The sequence below is a fragment of the Haemaphysalis longicornis genome, unplaced genomic scaffold (genome assembly GCF_048455015.1).
Source record: "Haemaphysalis longicornis isolate Haplotype H1 unplaced genomic scaffold, Haemaphysalis longicornis Haplotype H1 scaffold_5, whole genome shotgun sequence".
NCBI classification, from domain to species: Eukaryota; Metazoa; Arthropoda; class Arachnida; order Ixodida; family Ixodidae; genus Haemaphysalis; species Haemaphysalis longicornis.
In genome coordinates, this window is record NW_027526385.1 from 175,181,263 (window position 1) to 175,199,852 (window position 18,590).

Below are 18,590 nucleotides of genomic sequence, written 5' to 3' on the forward strand. Positions count from 1 at the left end.
ACAGGCGTCTCCTCCCATCGCTGCTGCTGACTACGCGATTCCAGTTGTTAGGCTGCCATTTAGCATATCTACACTGTTCAGGTTCTACCCTGTTAAAAGGGTGAATTTGTTTTGAAAGAGAATAGTCTGGACTCCTGGCTCTGACTGACTCCATATTGGGTTTCTTATTTTTTGCGATTTTTTTCTTTCTCTTTTGAGATTCAGCCTTACTTTGAGTCCACGCACCCCATGATCGCCGCTCCAAATCTTGATTACCACCTCCAGGGTTGACACAACCCCTCAGAATTAAGTGACTTTTTTTTTTGTTATACCGCTTGGACTTTGCCATATGCATTTCCTATACTTTGGTTTGCCGAAAAATGTGTTAATTAGCCTGTGGAAGCTTGTCTCCGCAAATTTACCTAAGATAAATATATCGGCGACTGTAACGAAAGCCCAATCCAAAGTTTCCCACTCACTTCTCAGACTGCCCTGACTTGTACGTTGAAGTCTCCCATCACATTCGTGAGCTGCGATGTCCCCTTCTTTATTGTTTATTCAGCGTCCTCGTACAAACCATCTATGGCCTGATCTACTTAGCTAGATATTGGCGCTTAGGCTGGTACATCCGTTGACCTGTATCTCTTGTTTATCTTGATCAGTGCGACTGGAGCCTTTCGGTGATGCGGAGGAATTCCTGCACGTTTGCTGCCATTTCTCTGTGGAATATTAATCCCACGCACCCCGTGATCCCCATTTTATTCAGGACCTCAGGTGCACAGATTATACCCGCTACGCAACTCCGTGAAGCCTTCTCCCGTTGTTCGAACCTGGCGTAGTCCTATAATATCCGTGCTCCTGTAATAGGGCAAATAAGCTTCTGTCTCTTGACTTAGTTCACGCATTGAACGGTGCCAGGATCAAGTTCCAAGGCGGCTCGACCGGACGGAGACATTCTTTGCGCCCACTGCTGTATCGCTGGTCTAACCGCTGCCATGGTCAGGGGCAGTAGAGCTGCGTGCACTGAAGGCCGAGGTATGGGTTGGTCAATCATGGGAGATGGGCAAAACACCTAAACAGGGCAGCTAGAGTCTTCTCTGAAGAGTGTGCGCTGTTTGGTTCAAAAGAGCCGTCCGGGGATTCTTGCACATATGTAGTTTATACTCTCAGGTATGCGGAATGGTGTTTACTTCCGGACAATGGTGTTTACTACGTGGGATTCGCGGGGGCGCCGTCCCGAACGCAGCAGCGTCGGCCACGGCCGGGCTTGAGCGGCGGACGCCGCCGCTGTAGCCCGGCCGTGCGTCGGAAGAATAAAAACGGAGAGGAGCGTCTTTCGAAGGGTCAAACGGCGGAACCTAGCCATCCTGATGTGCTAGCTCGGGGTTACACCACCGCGCTACACAAGCGCCAACACCGACACAATCCGGCGTGTGAGCTTAGTGATTCCCATTCATACAAATTTAAACTACATAGTTTCGTAAGTTTGAGAATTGCAAGAAAGCTGACGTAACGTTGATGCCGCGAATACCTGTTAAAACACAACCGAACTGGTATTCAGAAATTTAAGAAACGAAGTCCAATTCTTGACAAGCAGTGCGCAGAAGATAGCGTTTCTCTAGCGGCCAGATGTCTGTGTGTGGTCTCTACATTTTGCTTTCCCGCCTGGGAAACCAATCCTTAAGTTATCTTTGCCGTATGGCCACTTACTTAAGTCGGGTCTGGTTTACTCAAGAGGTGCTGCGAACAGGTTAATCAAGACGTGCGAAGAAACAGCGCAATGAACGCGAAGCTGCGCCAAAATAGGCCCAAACCAACCCTCGATAAAGCAGACGACAGAGGTTACGTAGTGGTTTCCGCCGCCGCGCAGGGTATGCTGGGTAATAGTAGAGTGTACTAGAACTCCTCCTAGTACACTCTAGTAATAGCGCGCGTTTGCCGGGTCATCTACATTGTACTCCGTGAGTAAAACGCGCCCTCCGCCTCTCCAGCCACGTTGGGAGTTTCTCGTCCCCTACGCCACAAAAGAAGCGTTGGCTGGTAAAGGTAGAAAGCATTGCTTTTAAAAGCATGGTGCGTGTATCTTCATAATAAACCTGCTCGTAATCGATGCGTTAAAACAGCACGCGATTCTTGTTGCTGCTTCTGTTGTGGTGGCGTCGTGTTCAAAGAACAAAACTTCCTGACCCCTGGGGGGTAGCTTTCAGATTATAAGCGGTCTCGGTTCGTGATAAGCACTATGAGCGGAAAAGTAAGGCACGGCCGAAGGTGGTGTTCGCGAACAAAGCGAACTGGCACTAAGTGCGCTGCGAGAATATTAACTCTACTAAATTTATGGCAGGCGGTGATTGTTAAACTTTCTTCCTGGGGGGTGTAGCTTTCTCCCGAAAAAAAAATTACGGGCGAATTCACCCGGTAGAGCAAAAGAGTAGCTAACAAAGCAAGCTCGTTATTGGATGTTCCTTGTCAAGGTATCAGCGTTAATATGTCCAGTTTCTGGCCCTTCACTACTGTTACTCGAAATATATAAATAACAAATGAACATGAAGAAGCGTCGTTAGAAGGAGGGCTGAATTAGTTGCAGCGGCACCCGGATGGACTCTAGCGCGAGAGATACTATGATTGCATTATACACTATGGCGTGTATGCGTGCAGCTATTTCAGGCGCTCGTGCGAATCTAGGTGATGCCCTCCGTTACTAGAAATAGACGAATAAAAGGCGGTATTTAAAGCGAAACCATTCAATATCTACTGCAGACAAGAAGACGTGCATAATCAGACGAAAACGCCGCAATTGATTGCAACCTACACACAAGTTCGGCGCCCGCATCATGTCGCATACCAGCTGTGCATATTAAAACACTGTGACTGCATTGACATTTCAACACGTGTATGGGAAATATCTTTATTTCTCGCTGATGCTACAGCGTGGTGTTTACAAGACGCCATAGCCAGCATAATTCTCGCCGGAAATCGTTCGAAGAACGTTAGAAAAAGGTTAGGAGTGGGGGCTTATACGTAATTGACACAACGCTTCTTTCAAGACGTTAGAACTACTACCAGCCTCAATTCATTGTATTTATAATAGGCCATCTTCGTAGTAAAATTCTCCACATTTCAGGTTCTCAGAAGGCACAAAACGCAGGAAATAAGAAGGTGAATATGTATTCATATTGTTGTATTTGGGACCTAAAATAAATCCTCGCAAGGTTTGTTTGAAAACAAGGGATGCTCACAAGACAATTAGTAATACCTGCAGATCGACAATTTCCTTTTATAAAATCACTGTTCACGCCTTTTCACAAAATATTGTGCTGTATTGCCACCCGTGAAATGAAATTCGTTTCTTAAGGACACACCCTTATCGACAATTGACCTCCTGTGACGCAGGAAGTAGAAAAAAACATTTCTTTTGCGAACAGATTCACAAGGGCCTATTCTGGACGTTAGCATGTGGAAGCTAAACCTGAATTACAGGGGGACCAGCGGCTGTGGGCTATTGATACGAATATATAGTGCAGCACGTAAATATCCTTAACGCACGCGGATGTCTCATTAAAAGGACCTTGTCGTTTTCTCATCGATGACAAAACGGGTGGGGCCAAGAATGAGCGCACGTATTCGGGCTGAACCATGGCCCCCTGTCACCGAATCACATTAAGTTACCAACTGCCGCAGCTCAGATGGCAACACACTTGTGTTTTTTATGGACAGCTGGTGAAGTTAAGTTTCTTGCGAGGGAAAATTTATGTTACATATTCCTAATACGTGGCACAAGATGCCATCAAAATCATTCGCCTCACATTGGCCGGTTTCCCAAAGAATATAGCCGAAAGATTATAGCTGTCTGCCGACTCACTCACGGGAATCCATTTTCCCTCTCCCCCACCCTAAACTGCAGTGAAGGCTTCTTTATAATATTGATATTATTCTTTATTTAAAAAGTGAGACTCGCAGTCTAGTCAGTGTTGGGGAAGGCGGTTACTAAAATGAGGTCTTCTGCATCCTGTTGTGTATACCCATGGTACTTGCGGAAGTCGACAGGGTCTCGTTTCGGTGCCCCAGGCCAAGAAGAGGCAATGCTAACTCGTGGAGGGTTTTGGGGTACGGCGGAAGATGGGCTCGTCTCTCCGCTGGGAGCCCTGACCACTTCCACAGCATCTTGTGCTTTGTAGGCCTAGTAGGCAAGTAACACAAAGAGCTGGTCACGATGGTGATATCTTTGTAGGTATGGGTGGGTTGCCTCAGGTATCTTTATCAGGGTGGACGGTATGTACGCGAGTTTGCAAACACGTCGTCTGTAAGAGCAGGCCCGGCTTTTATATTGTGTACCAGGACTTGGGTCCTCCTGGCAAGTCCTCCTGAAAGTTATCTTTGGCCGGGGGTGTGGCGGTGCGGAGCTCCGCCCTGCTCTCTTGCTTGGCAGTGGTTGTGAGGCCCGCATAGTCAGTCAGGGGCATGCCATGCTAGGGGAACCGGCTGCAATAGTTCAGAGCGGGTACTTGCTTCGTCGCTCGCACACGCAGGGGTGGTCTCGTTTCCGACGGTGCCCGCGTGTCCCTGAGCCCAGTTCACCCGCCCGGTAGTGTGTTTTGTTGTGCGTAGTCTCTTCGCAATCATCTTGTTCAGGTGGCTGCTCGTTGAGCCGACGACTGGGGTGCCGCCAAGTCTTGCCACGACCTTTCTACTTTCAGCAAACATCATACACTTTCGGCCCAGCTGCACCTCCACGTGTTTGCGTTGCTCGAACTCGTTTACCGCGAGCAGTAAAGCCTCTAGATCGCATCCTACTGAGCTGAGCATGGTGTCGAACTGAACCGTCCTTCTCGCCTGCGCTTGCCCTTCTGCACAATTGACGGTAACGAAATTGGCGGTTTCATAGACGGTGTATTCTACGAAGATTTACCCTTCTGGATGTCCGCTCGCGCAATGGCTGTGGCGCCCTCCTCCCTGTGGTGTTCCCTTCCATGGTTTTCCATAGTTCTCGGTGCAAACACTACTGCATTGTCAATTTAATGAAACGCAATATCATCGCCTATAGATGGATTGTGAAGGGGTTTAATATATTCTGCGGATTTTCGTGTTACTTGATCTATGGCACGAATATAATTCGATGAAGAGTATTGTTTTCAAAGTCCAGCCAGCTCTTTAAGTTGTTCCAAATCTAGGGTGTCACTTGTGCGTTTACTATTATCTTGGTCGTCAGCTAGTATACGAACATCATTAGGCTGGTTTCGCAATTTGCAAGATCTTTGCTATCTCCCTTCGTGTGAACGGATTTATGTTGCAGTTTTTTCAGGCTATGAGCACATTTAGAGTTCTTATGCACTCGGAAAATACGTCAGCAAGCTTTTGTAGTACAATACCTCCTCCTTTTCTTGAAATATTCACGGTTATACCGTCGTCACCAGCCGCTGTTCCTCTCTTCATGCCATTGAGGTATTTTGCACTTGCTCTTTAGTTACTAGTGAGACATGGCTAGCTGAGCTTTTAGGCTCCGTAGTTTCCTTTAGTATAACGTCGCTGGCGTCAAGTCTGGTATAAAATTGTTGCGCTAGTTTTATTACCTCGTTCATGTTCTGCGTAATATTGCTTTGTTCGTGCCTCAGTTCGTATAATCGGTCTTTCTCGATAGCTTGCTTTTTCTTTGTGACTTTAAAGCGTCTTCCTCTCTCCACCATTTCCTCGATTACAGCCATGTTGTACGCTCCGATGTTGTCTGTTTTGCTTCTGTTAATCAATTTCTATAACTCCACGAATTCAATTTGTTCAACCGTACTCCAGCGTTTTATGTCCTTACCTTTCACTGCATATTCGTTCGTTTTTTGAGATAGTTGGTCAGGTGGTTGCCGACAGGCTGGTTTTGCCACAGCTGCTGGTGACTGCATGATTGCAGTTGTTACGCTTTGACTTAGCATGTCTACTCTGTCCTCGTTCAACGCGGTAAAAAGCCTGAAATTTTAAGGGTAATTTAAACTCCTGTTTCCTGGTTCTGAGTGACTCCACGCTGAGTTTATTAGTTTTAATCAGTTCTCTTCCTTCTCTTTTGAAATTCAGCTTTGCTTCGCCCATAACCATGCTTTTCACGCTTCCGCCGGAAGCCACCTTACTTACGGCTGCTACGCTGGATTCCCGTGATGTCGCTCACGCTGCTACTGCTGCTGCTGCTGTTCCTGGGCGGGTCGCGGTGCCGCCCGCGTCGGCGGCTGCGACGCAGCTGTAGTAGGGGCTTCTCTGCGCGGCTTAGATAACCACAGTGACGTCATCACGGCGGCGCATGGAGAAGGGTCGCGCAACTTTTAGCTCCCTGCGGGAGCTATATACGCCTCGAGCTTCGTGATCGCTGCGCCGCCTGCCGCCGCTTCTCCGCGGCGTTGACGGGATTTGCGCTGAGTGACTGATAGGGGCTCGTGCAGTGTTTTGGTTCTATTTCGCTTCTTTTCGCCTTTCCGCGGCCTAAAAAAACTTGTTATGGTGACGACTATAGGCAAAGAGTACGTTTAGGTCACTTAAAAAGCAGCTGCGTCTTCGTAGAGTACGCGATCGCCTGCAAGAGCTACCCGGGGACGCGGTTCTGCGCGCTTCGTCGCCGCTCTTCCGGGCGTCGGCGACGGCAGGAACATATCACCCATGTCACCTCCAAAACATCAGGCACAAATGAATTCTACTGACGCCTCGTTTAGACCTGATACTGGCACAATGAGAGGTTGGCTTCATTTTGCAGCGTGGAGAACGAATGCGGCTTCGTTTCGCATATATACGCCGCAAAAAAATATGTTTCGGGGATGTGATTACCCAATCCCGGACAAAAACTTATGCCTTTTATAAGAATGTAAACCATGAAAATGTAAAGTATATTCCAAGCCTGTGCGTCGTTAAATATGTGCCCACACACGCCATATAGCAGGAACCAAGGAAATAATGAAACCACAGAAAAATAAATGCTGTGCCAATGCGGAATTTAGAAACATAATAGCTCTAACGGAAATGAAAAAACAAACAGTGCAGCTTCTGGCATGCTAAAGACGTTCGTCTAAACTTAAGCCAGGTAGGTTTCAAAATGCACTGCTATTTCGCGAGAATTCGGTGAGGGGGGGGGGGGGGCGGGGAGGGGGACGCCGTATACAAATTCGGAGCGGAATCAAGCAATGAACGTTTTAGTAATCCCACACATAAATCTCGCGTTCACTTTCCTTTTGTTTTTCTACTTCAACGAAGAGCTGATCGTACGGCGGACGCATTTTTGGAAGTATACAGAGTAGGCTGTTCAACAAGCGATGACATTTGTGTCGGTGGAAGAGTGTGGTATGTGATAAGGCCCTCTGATTTCAGTTTCTGGTTTCTTCTGCAGGCTCCCTGTGCCATATGACGATATTTCGAAGAAGCATTTAGTCGCATTTAATCGCTGCTCGCAGAGGATATATGTAGCAGATGAAGGTCTGCGGGCGCGCACCTCACGACAAGACGACTCTGTCGTGTGCTGATCCCCGAGTAAAATTATGCATTGTCCATCGTACTTTTGTTGAATATTCCCGAAATTAACACAGACTGGCTTGTAAATGGTGGTGATCAATATCTGAGGTATAATATTGGCGAACGTAACTGGTGTGCTGTCAGGTATGAGTGCTCCGCTGATTATGTAAGCGCACAAAACCGATTTAAATCGTAGTGTATAGCCGTAGCATAAACATCTGAGGAACCGGTGGTTACGGAGACACGGCTAGTAAATTCAGTTCAGTGTAACTACAATCAGGTCCATGCATACGCCGGTTCCGCGACGCTGGCCTGTGTCACACCCCTGGCGCTTATACAGACCGAAAATACCACACTAAAATCGCGTCGGAAACATTTACACTCTCGTAAACACACCCCATTTGCGAACAGAGTGACTGCTCCACACAAACATGAATTTCAAACGCCCATAAACGATAAATCTCAGCCGTGAACGTGCCGCAAAAGCAGCGGCGGCACTGGGGAGCGGGGCGCGGACTCCCGCGCCTGCTTTCGAAACGGGCCGCTAGGGGGATTTCAGTGGCGCCCCTACAGGCCGCGCTCGAGGCGTATAGAGGAACTCTACTTGATATGAGCCGCATAGACACTAGCGCCCGATTCCTCCCTAGTGTCTATTGTAAGAAACTCTATGACTAGGGGGATGATTTCAGTGGCGCCCATACAGGCAGTGCTCGAGGCATACAGTGTGCCAGCTTAATTGTATATTGCCGTTTCCAGATTGTTAGAATTCCTTGTTTTGTCGTGGCAACTGTGCGGTTACTCCCAGCGCTTTGTGCGTGGCTCGTTACGTAGGGCCTACAGGTATTTTTTCGATAAATCCACTGCACATTTTTCGCTGCGGCAACCATCCGCACAATTGCACTCTGCGCATTCAAAGCATACTTTTCCAAAAGCTGTCTTTGTCTTTTCTTTTTTGTATAAAACCTTTGGGTGAAGCTACAAGTATTGTTAGAATAAAACAAAGTTCGCTTTGGCTGTGGTATTTGAGCTGAGGTATTTACCAAAGAGGAAAGTGGAAAATTTTTTTACAACAGCAGGCTTTTTTGGTTGTGATTTTTTTTCCCTCCTTGGAAAATTAAATGAAGTTGTGGTAAACTTTTGATGCAAAGAATATATGAATAATAAAATACAACGTACTTTTTTTAGTTTGAACCGCTTCCTTGGAACATGTAACTCTGAATGCTTTTGCTTATACAAGTTCTCAAATATGACGTTCAATAAACAGTTACTATTCGGAACATTGCAAGAAGTTATACTGCCAGCTCAATAAGAAATTTTGAACCCTTTATTAAGCACCACCAGATAGCGATAATCGATTACGAGATAGATAAAAGACCGGCCATTCCTGGGCAATGCAAAACGTTTATTAAACATGCTGATACGTTGTGACTACTCGTAATCAGACAAAAAATAGCAAACCACCCCTATTTGCCAAAAGAATGCAAAATATTCAGCCACCGATACAACTGAAGTAAGAAACTTTACGCCTCCAGAAAAAAATGGTATTTCTGTGGCTACAACACATGCACTTGACTCCAACCAGACAATTCTATCTGCAGACTACTGAGGCGACAAATTTAGTTCGTTTGATAGTTGGTCAAAAAAGCACAACGGGCGTGCCACGCCTTCCAGTAGATTGCGCTTGTTAAGTAATGAAGTGCTTGAATCTTACTTATTGGGGAACCCTATCCTATCTTTCGACAGTGCAACAGATTGTTACATTAGAGAAGTGTCTATTAGGCTTCATCTCAAAATGTTTTTTTTTAGGAAAATGTCCTCTTAGACGGTCATCAGGCTATGTTGTTATGGTAATGGCGGTCATGGTCTCATTTTGCGCAGCAGAAGATTCAGCATTGCATGTAGGCTTACCGGGCCACATCGTAGCGTGTTGTTTATTTATATTCAATACCAGAGCCCACGCAACTATCGGACTACGCTAACCGTCGTCGTCCACAGTGTGGCCAAGCTTTTACCCGCTAACAGTCAACATTCTTCAGATGTTTATGCCCACCGTGAATATTGTCGCGTGCTACGTGCCAGCATACGATGTTTTACAGTTTGCAGCCCAGCATCCGCAATGGAGCTGCAGATACGTTTCGACGCGAGCAAATTTTCTTTTTCGTTACTTCCCCATCGTGTTTACATTGGATATACGGGAGCCGGTCGTGTCCTGCTTCTCCCACAAATAACTGGCCCAGCCACGTTCAATACAGCACCCGCAGGGAAAGTGCCATGCACCGATCCTTCTCAGTTCCCGCATAAGATCTTTGGCCAGACCGAGACCCAGGAATAACTTTCTTCGGCCAGACAAGTACTAAACAGGCTTCGTGAAAGGGTAGTTGTTAGGGCTACTCCAGTATTGTTGACGGCGCTGTGCCTTCTGGTGATTGACACCATCTGGGAGAGCTACACACAACCGAGGTTTCTGCAGTGTCATCGTGGTTTTAATAACGTGGTAAAGCCTGCCATTACTATACTCCTGGATTACCCTAATGATCGGATTGCAAACTCTGGGCGACCGACCATGAGTTAGAAATTGCTTGTAATAAGTTAGCAAAGTCATGGTGGTCAGCCCGAACGGAAACAACACACGAAGAAGACAATAGACCAGAGAGGCGCTGTCTAGAAACTGAAATTTTATTGGAAGAACACGTGTTATTTAAGCAACCAACAAGAGATTAAAAATGATGAAATCATACACGAGTCACACACACACATATCACGTACGCACTTACACACACGACTTGCTTAGGAAGTCTACTTCCTCTTCTATTAATGCGATAGCAATTGACGTATTTTGGAAAGAAGGCAGGTATTCTTTGTTTTTCACTCATACTGAAAACGTCTCTGAAAATCTACAAGCACCACATCAAAACGACATTACAAAAGAGGAGCTATAATAAAATTTTATTTGGCTTAAACGTTATTTTCAGTGGAAATCCATCGCTACTGTATTGTTTTTATTTTGTCGTTCCCAAGAAAAGCACCTTCCGAAGGTACCTCACCGTGCCCAAAACAACGCGAATGTCGGTTGGAAACAAATCTCCCTCCAAGCACGTCTGCAGTGCCGGTGCCAGTCGTCGACATGCGCAACAAAAGAAATACTTATGTTGAATAAAAAGTTTCGTTTGTATGGTCGGTGAACACATATATAACCTAGCAGTAACAGTTTTTTTTGGCTTTACAAGCGAGGACCTTACAGTGACTGGTCTAGTGCCTGGTGTTGTGCCTCCTCCTGCAGAATCCACGTGCCCAGTAGGCTTTCTTTATATTATATGAACAGTATTTTTAGAGTTCTTTTTATAGTTCCTTGATTTATTCTATTTTTAAGTGTTTTATAGCAGCTGGAAGCATATGCAAGTGAGTGTAGTTCTTAGAACCTCAATACACTTCGAAACCGCGCATCCAGCCAGTAGATCTGAGTGAGCTGTTCAAACAAAAAATCACAACGACCAAAAATACACGCACACAAGTCGAACACCCATAAAGACTCGGTTGGTGCCACAGTGCGTCGAAACCTCCTTTTTGAAGCGAGAGAGGGAGAATACACTGTATTTTCCCCGTCCGTTGTCACTGTGGTCACTCCGGACAGGGAGAATTGTCCAATCCAAGACTTCCTAACTAGACGACTGTCCGTGTCCTATTCGGCAGCCGAAGCTGGAAACACGGGCCAGAGTTGGTCAGCGTCGGCGTCGACACAAACTCTGACAGGGTACCGCTTGGACCCAAACAGCTATCTAGAGTGTTCGAGCATAGCCACATAATGTGGTGTACTGTTCCTGAAGTGGGACAGAATATGCATTAGGGTGTGTTTTGTTTGGGCAATAATAATTTCCGGCGCGGGTTTGGTAAGATGTTGGTTCGTAGCTGGCGAAGTATGGCTCTGTGTTCTTTGATGATTGCTTATATGGGAGAGAAAACTGTCCGTGGGTGAAGCGGTAGAGAGAGTGTACGTCATTTTATGTTAGAAGGGGTTGGGTTGTGTTGTGGGTGAGGGGTGGTTGGCATAGGGCAATTGTCTGGTGTAATACTGGGCATATAAAATAGTTGAATTGAATTTATATTAATTGTGCGTTAAGACAAGCAAAAAAATTGTTGAAAAAGCTTGAAGTCCTAGCCGCCCTGCACACAGCGCACAGCCAAGCATGACGAGAGGAATTACAAAACAAGCGTAGTTAGTTACAAAACGTGTGCAAAACTATTGCACTAGCAGACAAACAAGAATGAAGCACAAAATTGGAGTACAGTGCTCACTTCAAGTCAGAGCAATTAAAAATGTCAGGGACAACTTGAAAACAAAACTTGTTACGTCGCATCGGGCTTAGAAATCATATTATGCAACTGTCTAGCTGAAAGAGATGAAACGCTACTTTTTAAAAAAAAAACAGTATTTACCGTTGTAGGTAATACGTACTGGATCATTTGTGTCCCGTAGTTTTTGCAGCATTTATTGACGCTCCGATTTTATGTTGTACGGATCCTGTAGCCTTAAATTTTTATTCTAACATGGTAAGCCTAGTTAATGCACAATCGCTACTGCTTAAATCGGATTTATAACATAAATTTTTTGCATGCGGTGATTTGCATGCGGTGGGTATAGGGTGGAATACCTGGCATGTGGAAAGGTCTTATGTCGGTAGGAGTAAGCCTGTAGTCCCAGAAAGGTGGTAGCATCATAACGAGAGAGGTGAGGGTGGGGGAATGGGTATTTTGGACGTTCGTCACTACGGTAGGAGTTAGCCTGTAGTCGCCGGAAGGTGGTAGCATTATTAAGAGAGCGGCGAGGGCGGGGAAATGGGTATTTGTGACTTTTGTTCCTATAGTTAGGGAGTACTTGGGTATATGATCGCAGTTGGGTGTGATTAACTGTTGCTTCAAATGGTGGTTCATGGCCCTCGTGGGAAACGGCTCGTTGTGAAACGGAGAGAAAAATATCATTCAAAGCATTCTCTAGTGCGTTCCATGATAGCTCGGTACAACCGTGTACAATTTTCAAACGGTTGTTGAGAGTTACCAAGGAGTAAATAAAGGGTCTTCCAAACATTCTCATTGCTTCTGCATGAAGAATTGTAGCAAATTTAAAAATAATGCGTTCCTGCCTTTCTACGCTGTTTTGTAAAGAGTTTTTTTGTTGTTTAAATCTTTTAATGCCCCAAGGAAATTGGTTTGAATAAAGAACTCGTACTGTTGGTCCCATTTTTTATGAGGGCTTGAAGTCGCTTTGTCATTCATGTCCTTCGACCCTGCTACGGCTTTTTATATGTTTGAGGGGGAATAAGGCGGAGTTAGCTGCTTTGAATAACCTGAGGAATTCATCCTATGCTGTGTTTTTGTTGCTTTCTCTGACTACATCGCCCCTTTCACTATGCAATAACCGGTCTCTAAACCTGGAAAGAGTACGGGAAATAATAATTCTGTAATCTCACCTCTCTTTTCTTTTCTACCGAGAACTGAAGTTTGATTCACTCAAATATAAGTAACCAAAAGGTTCGTAACTGTACGAAGAATAGCACAAGAGGTTAAATGACGAGCGTCAAAGTTTGTTAGGAAAATATCTAAAAGAGCCTTTGATTTTAAAGTTTGACCCTGGGCATGGTTATAACGTTTTCACGTGTAAGGACATGTAGAAGAGATTCAAAATTCCATTTTATGTTACTGCCAACTCCTATATTATTATTAAATCATCCGCCTAGAAAAAAATCATCACCATTCATATTGAGAAACTCTAAACATCAGCCTAGAAAACAAAAAATCATAGCAATCATTCCCATGAGGGCGATAGCCTAAAAAAATATATATAGATTTTCAACTGCTAAAACTTAGTAATATCGAGTACTGCAAGAACATTTATGTAGCAGTTCATATTATAAGGAATCAAAAATTAATGTTGAGACACCACCTACACGCTTACCCAGGTGGTTCAAATGAAATTGCCTGTACCCTGGAACACTATAAAAATCCTCTTCAGAAGCAAACTGTGTTTGCAAAAACATCACAACTTGATGAATTGTGTCAACTTCCCTAAAAAAACTGTCACGTTCTTAACGCTTGTTTCTTCCTGATCGAAGGTTAAATGAATGCGTGTACTAAGTGTACTGAAGTTATCGGTGAAAGAGCTCCAGCCGCTTTTTAGGCTTTGAAAAAGACGTTTGTCGCATATTTCTCGTCCGCATATTATATTACACCCACAATGCCTCTTTGTTTCCGGTGGAGGGCGTGGCTTCGAATTTGAATTAGAACTCAAAATGGTCGGCAACACTAAACAAGAGGCGGCCACAGAGAGTGCCAAGGCTGCTTCAATTAGAAATTATGGAGATGACCGCATTAGTAATAAGGTGATCGCATTTAGGATACCGGAACTTATTAATTACAAGCTGATACGTGATAGATGATACGTGATGCAAGCTGATACGTGCTAGAACGCAGCGTGATAAGCTATTGATTTCGGTCGGATGTCACAGTTTGGTCGGATGTCATAGGAGCGATTACTTATTTTTGCCCTTACACGTCAAGAAGGTTTCTCTTTCTCCCTTCAAGCGGGTTTAAGATGAATGCGTTCAGCATGAGTGAAGTAATCAAAATATACAGTAGAAAACCAGGTTGCACCGCAATTCCGCTAAAGGGTTGCCTGGGATCATTTCAGGCTGAAAGGCTTCTTGTGTTACTCAAAATAGAGCTCCTCAATTTTTCAGTTTATGTACGACAAGCAACGCTTCTTGGTTTATAATATTTGTGTGCAATATTAAAGGAAGGAGGGCAGTCCTATTGCTTCTCTTCAGTTGTACAGTTACGCTGAATACCTCACGAAGTTTTCACAGCGACCTGTCGTCTGGCCTGCGACAGAAAAAATCTAGAACGGTAGTAAACTGCAGATTGCGGAAAAAGTACTTTAAAGGAGCCATGAAGAGAAAACAGAAGTTTGGTTCATTCGAAAGATTGCCTCGTTAGAACCATAACGACACCACTTATAACGCAAACTTCGCTCAAATAAGCTACATAATTAGGAAAAACGGGAATGGTCATGCGACCCACCAGCTCATTTCCCGCAACAGAACCTATGCCGTCACATGGGCTAAGCTCTGCGATTGGCGGAGGCCGGCAAAAGCAAACGCATGTTAGGCAGGGCTTACAGTTTGCATAGCGAGCTAAATGCCCGTGAAACATACTGCACATTCTTTTTATGACAAAGAACGGTGGAGTAAACGGTTGAAGTTCCGAACGAACACGCAAGCGTGTGCGCCAATGCGTACGAAACAACCGCTTGGCCGAGCTCGACATCTCGCCGTCGCGCAGACGAATTTTCGGGTTCGAGGCGCTCTGACCTTGGAGGAAAAATGCCGTAAACACCGCGCATTGACGCTCGTATCTTTCTGGTCGAAGCAGAGAGCTCGCGCGAACGGCTTTCCATACACGACACCGGCCAACTGGCATAAGCGATACTGCTACTGAAGTTGAACTATTATTAACCGTAATAAAAATACGGCACATACGTACCAGTCTGTATTCGTCCGTGGCGACGGCGCTGACGAGGCAGCGGTGCCGACGGCAGGGCGTTCGTCTGTTGTGGCTATCGCGGAATGGTCGCTTTCCCGTCCACCGCGTATCCCACAACTCTTGCCGCTCGTGCACTTAGAAGCGTTGAGCGTTCTAGTGGTGTGAGGTTGTTAAATGCAAGCCCGAGCTCCTCGGCGAGAGTTTTGTTCTCCGGATCAGGCGATTCCATGACTAGGGCTGCGGGTGCACTAGGTTTTACTAGCATTTTTAAAATGGCCGCCGTCTCGGTCGACTCCCGCGTGTGGGTGCTATATGGAGTCGACATACTAAGTATCTGTTTCATGGACCGGCCCGTGTGACACCATTGCTCACGTCACCAAATGTGCAATTTTAGCGGGAGATTTAAAATTTTGGCTTAAATTGCCTTATTTCTCAGTGAATAAAGCATCATTTGCTTCCGGGAAAGCGCTTGGGGTACTATGAAACACCTAATCTTTCGAATAAAACAAACTTTTGTTTTCTCTTCATGGCTCCTTTAAGACTTTTTCCACATAGCGATACAGGAATCGAAACACTCCGATGACCTTTTCGCCTGTTGTGGGGGACATTTTTAAATTCTCTTAGTTTTGTAGGTATCGTCGTTGAAAGTAATAAGTAATTCCAGACAACCCGTTCTCCCTCATCTTTTATTATTTCATCTTCGCAACCACAAACATATGTAGAAATTAACAAAAACAAAAGGTCACGTACTGGTAGTCATGAACGCTGCATAATGTGGTTCGAAAGCTTCGGTTTTTACCTTTAAAGGGAGTGGGCTTATCGGAAGTATTATATACATCTGTTTTATATAACATACTCTAGCCCAACTAGAAAACACAAAAAAAACATTCATACAAGCTGTGCAATTTTCTTTTCACTAGTCACGCGAAGTAGCGTTTTGTAGCCATACCCCCTTTCACCTTTTTGAATTTATCGCCTTTTTAGTGTGGCTACCGCGAGTTCAATCTGTGTATTCACAGTTCAGTGCAATGTGTTTACATGGAAGCCAAGTGTTTCTAGCGTAGCTTGAATAATGAAACCGACCAAATTTGGGAGATTTACGTCTCAACTAATATATATTTCTTGTGTTGTTTATGACTTCGGGCCCAAGAAAGGAAACTGCTAGCAGCCGTGCGGTGTGTGCTGTCGCATATAGCCACAGCCCTGGGCTCATCCCCGTTTACAGCTTTTGACTGTGGTGTCAATGCATGGTAATCATTCATTTGTCCAGTACGACGTAGTAAGTGAACAGGATGCAGTGTATTTTCTGATACAAAGGTATGTGTATACAGCCCCTTGTGTCGGCAAAATGTGGCGTATCAACAAATGTCCAAGTATAAATTCATTCAATGCGACATACCTTTAAATCGTTCAGCAAGGTATGGACTTCCACACCAGCGGTTTCAAACAGTTCCTGAAGCGAACAAAAATGTAGTCACCGTCAGGGCGAGTCATCAGCATTTGCCGGCGAAGAAAAACATAATTCGCCATACATTTTAAACACCGCTGAGCCCTTTAAAGAAGCGTTGTTAAGCAACACGTTTTCAGGTGTTTTGAAATTACCTGTCCAGTTTTCATCTGCGGATCTCTGGTAGGATTGTTTTTGTTCCATTGGCAGACGTGTTGTTTGAACAATTAACAACACGTTTTTCGTATATTCAGTTATTCTTAAATCAACTTTAATACGACTTTAAATCAACTTTAATAGCGTTAACGGTATCGGAAAAATCTAACAGTAAACGATGGAAATTGCATGTGGTCCACTTGTTTGGACATGGATTTATAGATAACCTCCAATGTTCGGTGAGATCGGCTCCAAACGAGATTGGTGACAGCACTGGCGTCGTTATCAAGCAACGCTAAAAACGTTCTGAGTTATTTTTGTTTACAAGAAGTCTGCGAGATAATAAAAATTGAAACCCAGTTCCAACGAGCGTAACATCTGCTGAAAAAGTGGAGCAGTGTTTCTCTTCCTTCGGCTCGAACGTAAACGGGCCCTCGTGCGGCAACCACAGCGCCGTCGCCGCGGAAATTCCACAGTTCCCTCAAAGAAATCGACAGCTAAACGTCAGCGGCACGACGTTACCACCTTTCTCCGTCCCCTAGTTTGAGGGCGAAAACCTCGTCCCCGTGAGACAACTGCACCTTCTATCGGTGGGTTTGGGACCCGGCTACTACATCCGCGCAGAACACAATTTAGAGTACACAGTCGACAAGGGTCTACCTGCAAAACCTTCGTTGTTAAATCAGAAGGCAAATCAGGATTTTCACGCACAGAACTGGTACGTAAAGTGGCCTAACTTTTGCCTATCAGACTCAATCGACCTGATGCACGCTGCATTGAAGACAGGCACCCATAGTGCCAAGTTTGATACCGGTACCACGTGAGCATGCGCGACCCAGTCAATTCAACTGCCGCCTGTTATCTACGTTCACCTTTTTTCTCACTTTTGATGCCTACTTTCGCCCGAAAAAGCCCGGGCTGTGGTGCTGGTCCGGGCCACAACAGGATAGATAACCCGTCTCAGCACGCGATGCAGGAATATTTTACCGGCATTCCTTTTGGTACGAAGGAATTTTTCGTGCTGGAGTATCACACAAAGGATGCTTGTAAACAGCAGGACTTCGCTGTTATCCCCGCCTCCCCCGTTTTATTGAAATTAACGCCTTCTTCTTTTTAATGGGAAATCACCATTGACGAATTGGTTGTCTCAGCTAGCAAAAACAGTCGGCACATCCAGTACGTCCGATTCAGACCAGTAACACTTTTACAGTGCCCTGATGTGCGGGAACGAAACAACAGTTTTTCTAGCACAATAAAATTGCTCTCCATTTGAACCAGTACAGTGAGAAAGCTGTTATTTGCGTGTAGTGAAAGAACGAAGTGACGCAACAAAACGTGCACATGTCGCTTGAAAACAAATTTGAAATGGTGCAGACGAGTTATCTGTAGCCCATTCATCAGAACGCATTTCCCCTTGTGTACATTTTTTGACTGGAAAAAAAACACATTGCACACCACCGGACACGCATGGCAACCCTAGGCTGCGTTTCAAATCTAGAAGTAGCGAGTTTTCATTACAATAAGGGTTGCCCTTAGTGATTTAAAATAGCTACTATTCACTTCATTTGAGAGGGGACCAGTTGAATGCGTCATGTGGTTGATTTCACGGTTAAAATGCTGTAGTTCTTACGGCAGCTCGCACTGAAATGTTCTCTTTTTCCAGCATTTTTTGCAAATATATCCGAAGATTGTTGTAATGGCGCCGGCTTACCGGTTTTAGTACATGCATTCCGAGTACTTCGTTCGCCATGCACTCTCGAATGCCCGCTTGAAAAGCAGATGTGTTCTAACAAAATGCAGGAATATTTCTGTGGTCACAATCACCCAGGAAAATGAGGCATTGACAAACAAGCGCAAATATAGAGTTGTAATTTGAAGTGCATTTTTCTGTTGTTTAGATAAAACATACGTATCGACCCTTCTTAACCATTTCTCCCGCCAAACGCAATGGCAACTGAACGCAAGATGCAAAATTAGGCATCCTTAATGCGATCATAAAAAC

The 18,590-nt window shown here is 45.0% G+C and overlaps 1 long non-coding RNA gene across 1 annotated transcript; it reads right to left on the reverse strand.

The window, feature by feature from the left end:
* Positions 1 to 10,408: 10,408 nt before the first annotated feature.
* LOC144139513 (uncharacterized) lies at positions 10,409 to 18,374 on the reverse strand. Its single transcript, XR_013316240.1, has 3 exons — positions 18,300 to 18,374; positions 16,385 to 16,438; positions 10,409 to 10,550 (listed from the first exon to the last, which is right to left on the reverse strand). It is a non-coding gene; the product is annotated as an uncharacterized LOC144139513 (long non-coding RNA).
* Between the last annotated feature and the right edge of the window lie 216 nt (positions 18,375 to 18,590).